This window comes from Cryptomeria japonica, chromosome 7 (assembly GCF_030272615.1).
Source record: "Cryptomeria japonica chromosome 7, Sugi_1.0, whole genome shotgun sequence".
In the NCBI taxonomy this organism is placed as follows: domain Eukaryota; kingdom Viridiplantae; phylum Streptophyta; class Pinopsida; order Cupressales; family Cupressaceae; genus Cryptomeria; species Cryptomeria japonica.
This window is the reverse complement of record NC_081411.1, coordinates 222,418,359-222,435,449: the sequence shown is the minus strand read 5'-3', so window position 1 is coordinate 222,435,449 and position 17,091 is coordinate 222,418,359.

Below are 17,091 nucleotides of genomic sequence, written 5' to 3'. Positions count from 1 at the left end.
TGATAAATGATTTGATTGATAAACAATTGAGATTGATTGACAAATTGACCAACATTGATAAAGAGACCAAATTGATAGGCACCAATTGACATGATTGAAGAGGACAAGAATCAATGACGAATCGATCATAAAATGACAAGATTGACAAGTTGATAAGAGATTGACAAGATAGACCAAAATCATGATTAAAGATTGCTATCGACAAGACCTAATTCGAAAGCGAGAAAAATGAGGAATACAGAAGAAGGACTCGATGCTCGCAAATGATAAAGACCAAGTGCGCGACATAGAAGAAATGTTAATGCAACACAAAAATACCTAAAATAAGGCAATGCACCAATGTTAAGGTATGACTCCGCAAGCGTTGACCATTTTTAGATGTCTACAGTTTCATATGTAACAACTTTGGTCATAATTCAAACATGTGCAGAACAGTGATGAACGATTTTCAAAATAAGAGATGTCATGCTTGTGGAATATTTGGACACATTGTTAACCAATGCAGCTTGAGACAAAATCAAATGAATTTCAGGCCTATGCAAAGGAATGTTGTTTGCCATGCATGCAACAAACCCGATCACATAGCAAACATTTGCAGAAGTAAGAAAATGAGAGCAATTATGGTTCGGTGAACAATAAAAAATTAGATGAAAAGGGAAAAGCTAAGGTGTAAGAGATCAAAGATCAACATAAGAAGATGTGGGTTAAGAAGGAAGATTCAAATGTATAGAATTGCTCCACACCTGAATCTAGTGTTGGAACCTCATCCGATAAATAAGGCACTTTGGCTTTAGGGGGGAAGCTCATCATGCAAATCCTTAAAACCCCCTCTCAGAGACCTATAACCGATTGTGGAAGGTTACAGAAGATCAAGATCAGTTATGTAGATGATATCCAAAAGAATTCATGGTGATTTGAGATTCCGGTGAATGAATTCACTAAAAACAAGGTATCTAGAAAGATTTTAGGGTTATGCATTTATTGCAACTAAAATTTAGGTTTTTAAAGGATAAAAGGGAATTCTATTATCCATTTTTCACAATGCGAATAAAGAAAGAGTAGAGTAGTGAAGCGACTAAGATTTTACAATGAAATAAAAGCTAAGAGTGATCTGACGGTGACTCCTTACATCGAGTTGAGTTTGAAAAGTTATTTATCCATTTAAAAGCTATTTGTTCATACCCTACTTTTCGAAATGACATCATCTTCTGGCATTGCAACTCCACTTGTCATTGAAATCACTAAGAGAGAAAGGCTCGTGTTTAAGAAACACCCATTTAAGTCAGTTGAAGACAATCCAAATGAAGTGTTTTCCTTTGTACCTTGCGGTGTGTTGAATAATGAAGATGTTAGGGCATACATTCATTGCAACATTGAGGAATTCAGTAATGTGGATATGTTGTCACTTTATACTAAACACATGATGGATGATTTTGGGAATCTAAAATCCGACTTCAAGGCATTGCAAGTTAAGGGTTTTATTCAGTGAACATTCATTTCTCAGTATTCGATGAGCCCGAATGGGTCAGATATGTGTTGAGTTGAATTCATGATGAGTTTGTATGGCTAGATAGTCCTCATAAGATTATGAAGCAAGTCATTCAAGTAGTCACCTATTTTAATGCAACAAGTGAGGTCCCTAGACTCTGGAATGTCAAGAACACAACTATAATGGAGGTAAGCGGATCCAAACATGATAACTGAGCAATGACTATTAGTGAAATTGTTGAACATGATGTGAGGTTTTCTTCGATGGTCATAGGGTACAAAGTCTACCAGTCTAGCAGACAAAATTCAATATCTCATACTACTATTTATGCACCTTATTAGATACTTAAAGAAGATAAGAGGAATGAATTGTGTTCAGTACTTCTTAGTGAGTTGATGAGAAACTTAAAGAAGATAAAATAGGCTAAGAAGCATGTGTTCAAATTTGTCTCTCTGATTATTTGTTTGGCACTTTACTTCCTAAATGAGATACCCAATGTTGGCAAAGTTCAATTGGCTTATATTAAATCGGTGGTAGTCTAGATCAAGGAAGGATTATGAGCATTGGGTGACATAATTGCACAAAAATCTTCTTTGTGGGGATTCTTCAAGTCACTTCAACCTATGATGCAAAGTAGAGAGATGATCCCAAAATAAATTGTGAAAAAGTATGAAAACAATGTATGCTTCATGGTTGACAAGGATCAATGCCATATGGAAGCAGTTCAACCCAGGATAGTTTGGATCATGCCCATGGGGTATGAGGTAGATGGGAATAAACTTGATGCTTATGCTCAACATCTTCTCAATAAACCAGTGGATGAAAATGAGGAAAACATTGACACTTTCAAGAAAAAAGACTTGGACCTGCATATGAAATTCACTAAACCCCATAGGAAGACTTGTTGGCATTATAGTAAGAAAGATTGTTGGCATTTCAATATCAAGAGATTGTTGATATTCATTAAGGATATTGAGAAGGTTGTTGGACATTATTGATATAACTAAAGAAGGATGATAACTATCTTTATAACATTATTTTGTCATTGATGTCAAGAGATTGATTAGAAGAGAATTAAGATGTCAGTAAAAGACACAGAAAGAATGTGATGAATAAGAGGAGGAATAAGTTATTCAATGGGAAACTATTATTGAGTTAGACAATGATGAGATCATTATATTTAGATTGTTTTGATATCCTACATATGTTGTTGATTGTAAGGTTAATACTATACTATGTCACCGAGCAAAGAACCTAGTCGGTAAACCCTAAGGAACCTAGTAGGTAAACCCTAAGGTTATCGATATCGGTTAATGAAGGTGAAATGTCTACCAAGTAAAGTTTAGTATTTACCGAGTTACAACTGAGTTATGACAGTGCACATTGGACGGATAAAAGCATTATTTAATGAAGGACAATGATTAGCTAGAGATGTATAAATGATTGGTATGTCGTGCATGAAGTTTGTTAAGGATCTATGGCAAAGGAAAATTGGCAGGAAGATCTACAACGCAGACTGAACCGCAATAACCTTATGCAAGTTCCAAGAAAGGAATTCAAGTCCCGAGGGAAGGTAAAACATTTTCAGATCGAAAGGATACATTGAACCTAGTCAAGATTGATGATCTGATGGCTAAGATTGATCATGTGAAATGTGATCAAGGAGATTAAGCGCTTAGCAATTGTTTATAAATAAGGAATTGTTGATAAACAATGTATGCGGGCAAGTGTATGCATAGGGATGCTACATAGTGATTACCGAGCACAGAAGCTTGAAGACCTGTTTGAATAACAGAGTAGAGAGCCCAGCAGAGGGACAAGATAAGTCTTATGACTAGATTGTTTTGAGCAAATAAGAATCTTCTTTAGCATTTTAGATGTGAAGTTGTAGATAGACTTTTATTACTATTATTTTGTAAGTGACAGAAAATCTCTTAACCGAGTGGACATAATAGTCTTATTTGTAAACCCTCTAGCAAGGTAACATTCTAGTTGAGTGTTTGAAATCCTTTAACAAGGTCAATTCTAACAAAGTGAAGATCCTAACAGATCTAAGGGAAATCCCTTAACCGGGTCACATCTAGCAATGTGTTTGTAATCTTTAATAGGATTTGTTTTTAATCGAGCATACTCTAGAAGATTATATTTCTTAGTGGGTCCAAAATCCCACAGTGGTTTTTCCCTATTTGGGTTTCCACGTTAAATCTGGTGTTATGAGTGTTATGATGATTATGTATTTATGAGTTTGCATGTTTAGCAGTTTTAGTTATATTGCTAAAGTAAAAGTTACCGAGGTTGAATCTATTGATTTTATGGAAGATTAAGTTTGTATGATTCACCCCCCATCTCATCTTGTTAGCTATTGGCATCTGTACCTTATGTTAAGTATCAGAACTATCAATTGGTATTAGAGCTTTGGACTCCGGAAGAAAAGTTTAAAGGTACTTGAGGCAAAGATCCGAAGATGTATAAAAGGGATGCACCGAAGCTGAACAAGTCAAGTTTCTCCACATGGTAGAAAAGTATGAAGCTACATTTATCAGGAATTGGAGAATATGCAACATATTACCTGGAGAATGATTACATTGCACTGAGCAGCAACCCTATGACCTTGGAAGAGATAAAGGCAAAGCAAGAACATATTCAAGCTATGATTGAAATAACATCAGCATTGACCGACTCAAAGTTTAATGATCTAGAAGGCCGTAATGATGCAAAAACAATGTGGACTAAGCTCATATCTGTGTATGGAGGTGATGAACATGTTCAAAGAGCAAAAGTAGATAGTCTAAGAGGACAACTTGAATCCATGAGAATGAATGAAGGTGAGAAAATAACCCAATACAATACAACACTAAAGGAGACTATCAATCAAATTAAAGGAGCAGGTGGAACTATTAAAGCAAAGGATATAACAAGTAAGTTGTTGAGAACCCTTCTACCAGCTTATGCTATTTGAGTTGTTGGCAATATTACATTATAACAGACAATGAAAGATTGTTGACATTTCAATAAGGATATTGAGAAGGTTGTTGATGATTATGGACATAACTGATTAAAAATGTTGTACTATCTTGATATTATTATTTTGTCATTGATGTCAAGAAATTGATTTTCTAATTCAGTATGATGTTGCCATATCTTGAGAAGTATGATATGAAGATTATAAAGAAGCCGGTAAAGACACATGAAAGAATATGATGAATGAGGGGATAAGTTATTCAATGGGAAACTCTACTGAGTCAGACAATGATGAGATCTTGATGTTTTAGATTGTTTTAACATCATAAATATGTTGTAAAATGTAAAGGTTAATACTGCACTAAGATATTAGGCAAAGAACCTAGTCGGTAAACCCTAAGGTTATCGATGTCGGTTAATGAAGACAGAATGTCTACCGAGTGAAGTTTAGTATTCACCGAGTTGTAACCAAGCTATAACAAAATGCATTAAATGTTTACATGTGATATTTAATGAAAGAAGCTGATGAGCTGGAGCAGATCAATGATTGGTAAGCCATGGAAGAAGTTTGTTAACAAATCTAAGGCAATGGAAAGTCGGCATGAAGATCTACAACTCAGATTGAACCGCATTAACCTAACACAAGTTCCAAGGTGAATGTGCAAGTTCCAAGGGGGGGTAAAACATTTTCAAATCGAAAGATACAATGAACCTGGACAAGATTGAAGATTTGATGGCTATGATTGATCATGGGAAATGTGATCAATGAGATTAAGCGGTTACCTAATTGTTAATAAATAGGAATTTGTTGTTAAACAATGTATGCGGGAAAATGTATGCACAGGGATGCTACATAGTGATTACTGAGCACAGAAGCTTGAAGACTTGTTAGTATAATAGAGTATTGATGCCCAACAGATAGACAAGATTAGTTCTATGTCTAGATTGTATTGAACAAATAGGAATCTGCTTTAGCATTTTAGATGTGAAGTTGCAGATAGATTTTCATTACTGTTATTTTGTGAAAGTGATAGGAAATCTCTTAACCGAGTGGACTTAACAGTCTTATATGTAAATCCTCTAACAAGGTGACATTCTGATTGAGTGTTTGAAATCCTTTGACAAGGTCACTTCTAACAAAGTAAAGATCCTAATAGATCTGAGGGAAATCCCTTAACCGGGTCACATCTAGCAATGTGTTTGTAATCTTTAACAGGATTTGCTTTTAACTGAGCATACTCTAGAAGAGTATATTTCTTAGTGGGTCCGAAATCCCACAGTGGTTTTTCCCTATTTGGGTTTCCACATTAAATCTGGTGTTATGAGGTTTATATTGTTCATATGCATTTGAGTTTCCATGTTTGACAATTTTTTGGTTATATGACTGATATATATGTTACCGAGTTTGAATATGATGTTTTTATGGATGATTAAGTTTGTATGATTCACCCCCCCCCCCTCTCATCTTGTAGGCTATTGGATATGTACTTATATTAAGTATCAACACTATCAATTGGTATCAGAGCTTTGGACTCCGAAAGGAAAGTTTAAAGGCACTTGAGTTAAAGATCCAAAGATGTATAAGAGGGATGCACCTAAGCTAAATAAGTCAAGTTTCTCTACATGGCAGAAAAGGATGAAGCTACATCTATCAGGAGTTGGAGAATATGCTATATACTATCTGGAGAATGATTTTGTTGCACCGAACACCTATCCATTGACTATGGAAGAGATAAAGGCAAAGCAAGAACATATTCAAGCAATGATTGAAATAACATTTGCCATTGACCGATTCAAAGTTTAATGATCTAGAAGGATGTAATGATGCAAAGGCAATGTGGACTAAGCTCATATCTGTATATGGAGGAGATGAACATGTTCAAAGAGCAAAAGTGGATAGTCTAAGAGGACAAATTGAATCTATGAGGATGAATGAAGGTGACAACATAACCCAGTACAATACAAGACTAAAGGAGATTGTAAATCAAATCAAAGGAGCAGGAGGAACTATTGAAGAAAAGGATGTAACAAGTAAGTTGTTAAGAACCCTTCTACCCGCCTATGCAATCCGAGTCTCTGCAATCAATGAATTGAGGTCTGTACCCAATATGCCAGTTTCCTTGGATGCTACTATTGGTAAGCTACATGCTTTTGAGTTAAGTAATTTTGATAACAGTGGGTCATCGGTAAATAAAGTTGAATCTGCATTTAGTTCTTTTCATCTGAATGAATCTAATGATTACAATGAAAGAAAGTATAAGTACTCTGAAGGAGATCATAGTGGAGCAAGTGAAAGATTTTAGAAGAACATGGAAGAAGTACACAAATTGTATGAAGAAATCAGAAAGCAAGAAGAGTTTGAAGCACTATTGGCCAAAAGGTTACCGAGAGGAAAAGGTAAGTAAAAAGGAAAATTACCTTTGAAATGTTTCAATTGTGATAAGATTGGACATATGGCTTCTAACTGTCCTGACAAAGATTTCACTGAAAAGAGAGATTACCGAGATGACAGACAGAAAGATAACCATTACAGAGGACACCGAGACTTCAGAAGAAGAGATAGAAAGACATGCTTCATAGCTGATGAGGAATCTAACGATGATAAATCAGATGAGATAGATACAGAGGAAGTTGTTTATGTGGCTATCAAGGATGGATTAGATGAAGAAAGGTATGAAGAAAAAGCCCTAATATCTCACATAAACACTAATGATTCTTGGATTATAGATAGTGGATGCTCACATCATATGACAAGAGATAAACACAAGTTTGTTATGTTAGAAGATTATAATGGAGGCTATGTTAGATTTGGTAATGATGCACCATGTTCGGTAAGAGGTAAAGGATCCATAACACTTCTTGATAATGCAAGATGCAATGATGTTTATTGGGTTGAAGGTTTGAAATACAATTTGTTGAGTGTAGCACAGCTAAACAACACAGGTTACCGAATAGAATTTCAGAAAGGAATTGTCAAAGTTCATGACAAGAATGGAAAGTTAGCTACTACCAGGACACAAACAAAAGGTAATACATTTCACCTTGACTCAACTCACAATAAGTGTTTGCATGCAAAGATTGATAATACCTGGTTATGGCATAAAAGGTTTTCTCATGTTAATTTTGATAATCTGATCAAAATAAGTAAGAAGCACTGAGTAAGAGGTCTACCAAGTCTTGAAAAACCTAAGAATGCTATGTGCCAAGGATGCCAGATGGGTAAGATGACAAGATCAAGCTTTACAAGTAAGTCCTACACTTCTAAGGGAATTTTAGATCTTGTGTACACTAATCTTTGTGGTCCTATGAAAGTTCAAAGTTATTATGGTGATAAGTATTTCATATTATTTGTGGATGACTATTCAAGGATGATGTCAATAATGTTTTTAAAAGAAAAATCAGTAGCTTTTCAAATGCTTAAATGGTACAAGGCTAGAGTTGAAAATGAAACAGGAAGACAACTAAAATGTCTTAGATCAGATAGAGGAGGAGAGTTCACATCTGATGGGTTCAACCTATTTTGCAATGATCATGGTATTAAAAGACAAGTCTCTGCACCAAGAACTCCACAACATAATGGAATAGCTGAAAGAAGAAATAGATCTATTGTGGATTGTGCTAGAACACTGATGATTGAGAAGAAGGTTCCACAAATGTTTTGGAGAGAAGCAATAAGCACAGCTGTTTACACCTTGAACCGAGTTCAATTGAAGAAAGGTACTTTGAAGACACCTTATGAAATCTGGTATGGCAAGAAACCTAATGTAAGTTATTTTAAGATCTTTGGAAGTAAATGCTATGTTCAAAAAGATAATAGAAATGGCAAGTTTGATCAGAAAAGTGAAGAAGGAACATTTCTAGGATATTCTTCTAGAAGCAAAGCATTTAAATGTCTGATCAAATCATCTAACAAAATAGTAGAAAGTGCAAATGTGAAAATTGATGAATTTGCAGAAAGAAATGCTGAAGGAAATTCCAAAGAACCAGAAGACTATGATGAATTTCTCTATGTGCAACCGAGAAGTCCTACCGAGATAACTGTTGAAGAAAATGAAGAAGATATCCAGTTACCGAGTGATGAAGAAGATCATACAGAGCCTACCGAGCCTATATTAGCCAAGTATGTCAGAAGACACCATGCACCAAGTCAGATTATAGGAGATAAGGATGATCCAGTGATGACAAGGAACAAACTAAGACATAACACATGTTTGATATCTAAATTTGAACCGAGAATAGTGAAAGAGGCATTTAACAGTGAAGATTGGATAAAAGCTATGACAGAAGAGATTGATCAAATCAAGAAGAATGACACATGGACACTGGTCCCAAGACCGAAGGACAAAAATGTAATTGGTACAAAGTGGATCTTCAGAAACAAACTAAATGAAAAAGGTGAGGTCATTCAGAACAAAGCAAGACTAGTTTGCAAAGGTTATGCCCAAGAAGAAGGAATTGATTATGGTGAGACTTTTGCACCCGTTGCTAGACTTGAAGGAGTAAGAACATTGTTGGCATATGCTACTTTCAAGAACTTCAAGGTATATCAAATGGATGTCAAATCTGCATTTCTGAATGGAATATTAGAAGAAGAAGTTTTCATTGAACAACCTGAAGGATTTGTTGAAGACAATAATAAAGATCAGGTATGTAAATTGAACAAAGCTTTATATGGTCTGAAACAAGCACCTAGAGCATGGTATGAAAGATTGCACTCTTATTTGATTAATATTGGTTTTATAAGGACAAGTGAGAATAGCAACATGTACATGAAGAATGATGAAAATGGAATACTAATCTCAGCCATATTTGTTGATGATATTATATTTTGTGGAAATGACTCTTTATGCAAGAACTTTGGAAATGAAATGAGCAAAGAATTTGAGATGTCATTAATCGGTGAGATAAAGTATTTTATAGGTTTACAGATACTGCAAATGAAAAATGAGATTTTCATTACTCAATCCAAGTACATAAAGGAAATCTTGAAGAAATTTGGAATGGAAGATTCAAAACCAGTAAGTACTCCTATGACTACCAACTGTAAACTATCAAAGAATGATGAATCTGCATCTGTTGATGAGACACTCTTCCGATCCATGATTGGAAAACTACAATATGTTGTTCACAACAGGCCATATATAGCACATGCAGTAGGTATTGTTGCAAGATTCTTTGCAGATCCTAAGGAAATACACATGACGGCAATCAAAAGAATTTTTAGATACTTGAAAGGCACTAAAGATTATGGCTTAGTATATCAGAAAGGAAATAATTTTGATTTGAAAGTTTATATTGATGCTGAATGGGTAGGCAACATTGATGATAGGAAAAGTACAAGTGGAGGAGCTTTCCTCTTAGGAGAAAGACTAGTGAGTTGGCTTAGCAAGAAACAAGGATATGTTTCTTAGTCAACAACCGAAGCTGAATATGTTGCTGCAACACTGAATTGCACCAACATTGCATGGATCAAACAACTGTTGGAAGGTATAAATGAGAAAGTTACCAAGCTAGTAACTATATTCTGTGACAATACTAGTGCCATTAATATTTCAAAGAATCCTGTTATGCACTCTAAGACAAAGCACATATCTATCAAATATCATTATCTTAGAGAAGAAGCTCAAGAGAAGAAAGTGGTGTTGGAATATGTTAACACAAAGGAGCAAATAGCTGATATCTTCACCAAGCCACTACAAAAGGACACTTTTGAATATCTCAGAAGTAAGTTAGGGGTCCTACCCCTATCTTCTACTCACTGACCGAGTTCGGTGAAAGCATCACTTTGATGACTCTATTGAATATCTTTTGGGGAGTTGATGTTGGAGTGATACACTTTAGAATGTTTTTTCTGAAAGTGTACTGGAATTATTACAGGAATTATACAGAGAATGATACAGAGAACAAGAACTGAAGACAAATGCTCTGACCGAGACTCAGTTGATACACAAACAACAGGAAATAACTTCTTACATAAAGAAATAATGTTTTAGTTCTTTACTTTTTGGCATTGTTGTCAAAGGGGGAGAAGACCTACCAATGGGGGAGAAGACTAAGAATATATGGGAGAAGACTGAGAGAAGACTACAAATTGAAATAAAGACTGAAAACAGAAGAGAAGTCTAATGTATGGGGGAGAGCATTTCAAGCATTTTAGAATCACAACAATCCGAATCTTTTACAGGTCAAATCAATTGGTTTTGCCATCAATGCCAAAGGGGGATATTGTTGGCAATATTACATTATAACAAACAATGAAAGATTGTTGACATTTCAATAAGGATATTGAGAAGGTTGTTGATGATTATGGACATAACTGATTAAAGATGTTTTACTATCTTGATATTATTATTTTGTCATTGATGTCAAGAAATTGATTTTCTAATTCAGTATGATGTTGCCATATCTTGAGAAGTATGATATGAAGATTATAAAGAAGTCGGTAAAGATACATGAAAGAATATGATGAATAAGGGGATAAGTTATTCAATGGGAAACTCTACTGAGTCAGACAATGATGAGATCTTGATGTTTTAGATTGTTTTAACATCATACATATGTTGTAAAATGTAAAGGTTAATACTACACTATGATATCAGGCAAAGAATCTAGTCGGTAAACCCTAAGGTTATCGTTGTCAGTTAATGAAGACAAAATGTCTACCGAGTGAAGTTTAGTATTCACCGAGTTGTAACCGAGCTATAACAGAATGCATTAAATGTTTACATGTGATATTTAATGAAAGAAGCTGATGAGCTGGAGTGGATCAATGATTGGTAAGCCGTGGAAGAAGTTTGTTAACGAATCTAAGGCAATGGGAAGTCGGCATGAAGATCTACAACTCAGATTGAACCACATTACCCTAACACAAGTTCCAAGGTGAATGTGCAAGTTCCAAGGCAGGGTAAAACGTTTTCAGATCGAGAGATACAATGAACCTGGACAAGATTGAAGATCTGATGGCTATGATTGATCATGGGAAATGTGATCAATGAGATTAAGTGGTTACCTAATTGTTTATAAATAGGAAACTATTGTTAAACAATGTATGCGGGCAAATGTATGCACATGGATGCTACATAGTGATTACCGAGCACAGAAGCTTGAAGACCTGTTAGTATAACATAGTATTGATGCCCAATAGATAGACAAGATTAGTTCTGGGTGAACTCACAAAGTTGGTTCCCACTTTTTGGTACATCCTGATTTTTGCTGAAATCATACATTTTTTGGAAAATATAATTATTTAAGCTTTAAGAGGTCCCATTTGAAGTAATTAATTGAAGAGAGTTAGATCAAAGGCTCTTAGATCAAAATTTCTTGGATAGAACCTCTCTACTTCTAAATCATACTTGCAATGGAGTCTCCTTTGCATCTATCAAATGCTGATAAAAAACCAATTTTACATTAGCTTTTGAAGGGTCAAACGAATTCATTTAGAAGTTTTGTTTTCTTAAGGATTTAGTCCTTATTATAAGCTTTCCAAATAGTATAATTTTTAATATATTTAAGTTTATTAATATATTTTTATTTTATTTTTTATGAATGTAGGTTTTTCACCGAACATGAACTTCTTTGTTCAATGCATTGGGAAAAATAGCAAACTAATTCAAAAAAATTCTGAAAAATATCTATGCCTTAGGTATTGATGTCTTATTTCTAACAAAAAAAATAAAACTTAATTTTGATATATATAGAGCAAGTTATGTGTTCAAACGTACACCTATATCTAAATTATAATTAGTCGGACTTCAAAACTTAATAAAATAAAAAATATTCAACATATCACTATCAAACCAATTGCATGCCTTGGGTATTGATGTTACAAACCAAAATTTAAAAGAGATAAGTTTTTATCATTTATAGAAAAAAATTTATACATTTCAGGATGCACATCACTCTTAAAAAATGTTGTTTCCTGTAAAAAATTACTTTTGAGGGAGATGGAAAAATCAATAAAATTTTATTCAAAAAAATTTGAAAAAAATATATTTAGAATCTACAAAAAGGATGTTACAAATCACTAGTTTACATCATCTTCAAATTCTTAACGATTTAAAAGTTATAGGTGTCAGAAAGTGAAGGTTTTTTGCAAAATGTTCATCTAAGTGTCAAAGTTGGTCAAAAAGTGGGAACCAGTATTGTGAGTTCACCCTTCTATGTCTAGATTGTATTGAACAAATAAGAATCTACTTTAGCATTTTAGATGTGAAGTTGTAGATAGATTTTCATTACCGTTATTTTGTGAAAGTGACAGGAAATCTCTTAACTGAGTGGAATTAATAGTCTTATATGTAAATCCTCTAACAAGGTGACATTCTGATTGAGTGTTTGAAATCCTTTGACAAGGTCACTTCTAACAAAGTGAAGATCCTAACAGATCTGAGGGAAATCCCTTAACCGAGTCACATCTAGCAATGTGTTTGTAATATTTAATAGGATTTGCTTTTAACCGAGCATACTCTAGAAGAGTATATTTCTTAGTGGGTCCGAAATCCCACAATGGTTTTTCCCTATTTGGGTTTCCATGTTAAATCTGGTGTTATGAGGTTTATATTGTTCATATGCTTTTGAGTTTGCATGTTTGATAGTTTTTTGGTTATATGACTGATATATATGTTACCAAGGTTGAATCTAATGTTTTTATGGATGATTAAGTTTGTATGATTCACCCCCCACCCCTCTCATCTTGTTGGCTATTGGATCTGTACTTATATTAAGTATCAGAACTATCACGAGTCTCTGCAATCAATAAATTGAGGTCTATACCTAACATTCTAGTTTCTTTGGATGCTACTATTGGTAAGCTACATGCATTTGAGTTAAGTAATTTTTATAATAGTGGGTCTTCGGTAAATAAAGTTGAATCTGCATTTAGTTCTTTTCATATTAGTGAATCTGATGATTACAATGATAGAATGAGTAAGTACTCTGAAGGGAATTACAGTGGAGCAAGTGAAAGATTTCGTAAGAACATGGAAGAAGTGCACAAACTGTATGAGGAAATCAAGAAGCAAGAAGAGTTTGAAGCATTATTAGCCAGAAGGTTACCGAGAGGAAAAGGTAAGTATAAAGGGAAGCTACCTTTAAAATGTTTCAATTGTGATAAAATAGGACATATGGCTTCTAACTGCCTTGACAAAGAATCTACGGAAAAGAGAGAATACCGAGATAACAAGAAGAAAGACAACCAATACAGAGGACACCGAGACTTTAGCAGGAGAGATAGAAAGACATGTCTAGTAGCTGATGAAGAATCCAACGATGACAAATCTAATGAAACCGATACTGAGGAAGTTGTTTATGTGGCTATTAAGGATGGATCTGATGAAGAAAGGTATGAATAAAAAGCCCTAATATCTCACATAAATAATAATGATTCTTGGATCATAGATAGTGGATGCTCACATCATATGATAGGTGATAAACACAAGTTTGTTAAATTAGAAGACTATGATGGAGGCTATGTAAGATTTGGTAATGATGCACCATGTCCGGTAAAAGGTAAAGGATCTATAACACTTCTTGACAATGCTAAATGTGATGATGTATATTGGATTGAAGCATTGAAATACAATTTGTTGAGTGTAGCACAGGTAAACAATATAGGATACCAAATAGAATTTCAGAAAGGAATTGTCAAAGTTCATGACAAGCATGGAAAGTTAGCTGATACTGGGACACAAACAAAAGGTAATACATTTCATCTTGACTCAACTCCGAACAAGTGTCTTTATGCAAAGATAGATGATACCTGGTTATGGCATAAAAGGTTTTGTCATGTAAATTTTGATAATCTGATCAAAATAAGTAAGAAGCACCGAGTAAGAGGTCTACCGAGTCTGGAAAAACCAGAGCATGCTATGTGCCGAGGATGCCAGATGGGTAAGATGACAAGATCAATCTTTACAAGTAAGTCCTACACTTCTAAAGGAATTTTAGATCTAGTACATACTGATCTTTGTGGTCCTATGAAAGTTCAAAGTTATTATGGTGATAAATATTTCATATTATTTGTGGATGATTACTCAAGGATGATGTCAGTCATGTTTTTAAAAGAAAAAACATAATCTTTTCAAATGTTTAAATGGTACAAGGAAAGAGTTGAAAATGAAACAGGAAGACAACTGAAATGTCTTAGATCTGATAGAGGAGGAGAGTTCACTTCTGATGCATTTAACTTATTTTGCAATGATCATGGTATAAAGAGGCAAGTATCTGCACCGAGAAAAGCTTAGAAAAATAGGATAGCCGAGAGAAGAAACAGATCAATTATGGATTGTGCAAGAACCTTGATGATAGAAAAGAGGGTACCTCAAACATTTTGGAGAGAAGCAATCAGCACTGCAGTTTACACCCTGAACCGAGTTCAACTGAAGAAAGGAACTATGAAGACACCATATGAGATCTGGTATGATAAGAAACCTAATGTAAGTTATTTTAAAATCTTTGGAAGTAGATGCTATGTTCACAAAGATGACAGAAATGGAAAGTTTGATCAAAAAAGTGAAGAAGGAACATTTCTTGGTTATTCTTATAGAAGTAAAGCATTTAAATGTCTGATCAAATCATCTAACAAAATAGTGCAAAGTGCAAATGTGAAAATTGATGAATTTGCAGAAAGAAATGATGAAGAAAATTCCAAAGAACCAGAAGATTATGAAGAATTCATTTATGTTCAACCGAGAAGTCCTACAGAGAAAGCTGCTGAAGAAAATGAAGATAATGTCTAGTTACCGAGTGATGAAGAAGATCATACAGAACCTACCGAGCCTATATTAGCCAAGTATGTCAGAAGACATCATGGATCAAGTCAAATTATAGGAGATAAGGATGATCTAGTGATGACAAGGAACAAACTGAGACAAAACACATGTCTAATATCTGAATTTGAACCGAGAATAGTGAAAGAGGCATTTAACAATGAAGATTGGGTAAATGCTATGACAAAAGAGATTGATCAAATCAAGAAGAATGACACATGGACACTGATCCCAAGACCAAAGGACAAAAATGTAATTGGTACAAAGTGGATTTTCAAAAACAAGCTAAATGAGAAAGGTGAGGTCATTCACAACAAAGCAAGACTAGTTTGCAAAGGTTATGCTCAAGAAGAAGGAATAGATTATGGTGAGACTTTTGCACCTGTAGCTAGACTTGAGGGAGTAAGAACATTGTTGGCATATGTTGCTTTCAAAAATTTCAAGGTATATCAAATGGATGTTAAATCTGCATTTTTGAATGGTATACTAGAAGAAGAAGTTTATATAGAACAACCTGAAGGATTTGTTGAAGACAAGAGTAAAGATCAGGTATGCAAACTGAACAAAGCTTTATATGGTCTGAAACAAGCACCTAGAGCATGGTATGAAAGATTGCACTCTTACTTAATCAAGATTGGTTTTATAAGGACAATTGAAAATAACAATATGTACATGAAGAATTATGAGGACAATGGAATACTGATCTCAGCCATATTTGTTGATGATATTATATTTTGTGGAAATGACTCTTTATGCAAGAATTTTAGAAATGAAATGTGCAAAGAATTTGAGATATCACTAATCGGTGAGATAAATTATTTTATAGGTTTAGAGATATTGCAAATGAAAGATGAGATTTTCATTACTCAATCCAAGTACATAAAGGAAATCTTGAAGAAATTTGGAATGGAGGATTCTAAACCAGTAAGTACTCCTATGACTACTAACTATAAATTATCAAAGAATGATGAATCTATATCTGTTGATGAGACATTTTACTGATCTATGATTGAAAAATTGCAATATGTTGTGCATAGTAGATTGGATATAGCACATGCAGTAGGTATTGTAGCAAGATTCTCTGCAGATCCCAAGGAAACCCATATGACAACAATCAAGAGAATTTTCAGATACCTGAGAGGCATTGAAGATTATGGCTTAGTATATGAAAAGAAGAATGATTTTGATTTAAAAGTTTATACTGATGCTGATTGGGCAGGCAACATACATGACAGGAAAAGTACAAGTGGTGGAGCTTTCTTTTTGGGAGAAAGACTAGTAAGTTGGCTTAGCAAGAAATAAGGATGTATCTCACAGTCAACAACAGAAGCTGAATATGTTGTTGCAGCATTGAATTGTACCAATATAGCATGGATCAAACAATTGTTGGAAGGTATAAATAAGAAAGTTACCGAGCCAGTAACTATATTATGTGATAATACTAGTACCATTAACATTTCAAAGAATCCAGTAATGCACTCTACGACAAAGCATATATCTATAAAGTATCATTATCTCAGAGAAGAAGTTCAAGAGAAGAAAGTTGTGCTGGAATATATCAGTTCAAAGGAGCAATTAGCAGATATCTTCACAGAACCATTGCCAAGGGACACTTTTGAGTATCTCAGAAGCAAGTTAGGGGTCCTACCCATATCTTCTACTCACTGATCGAGTTTGGTGAAAGAATCAATTCGATGAATCTACAGAATATTATGTGTGGATTGATGTTGATTTACGCACTTTACAAGGTTTTCTAAAAGTGTGCAGGAAATAGTGAATAGAGACAAGTTGCTTTGACCGTGACTGAGATGATACACAACAAGGCATTGTTGTCAAAGGGGAAGAAGACTAAATGGTTGGAAGACTAAATGGTTGACT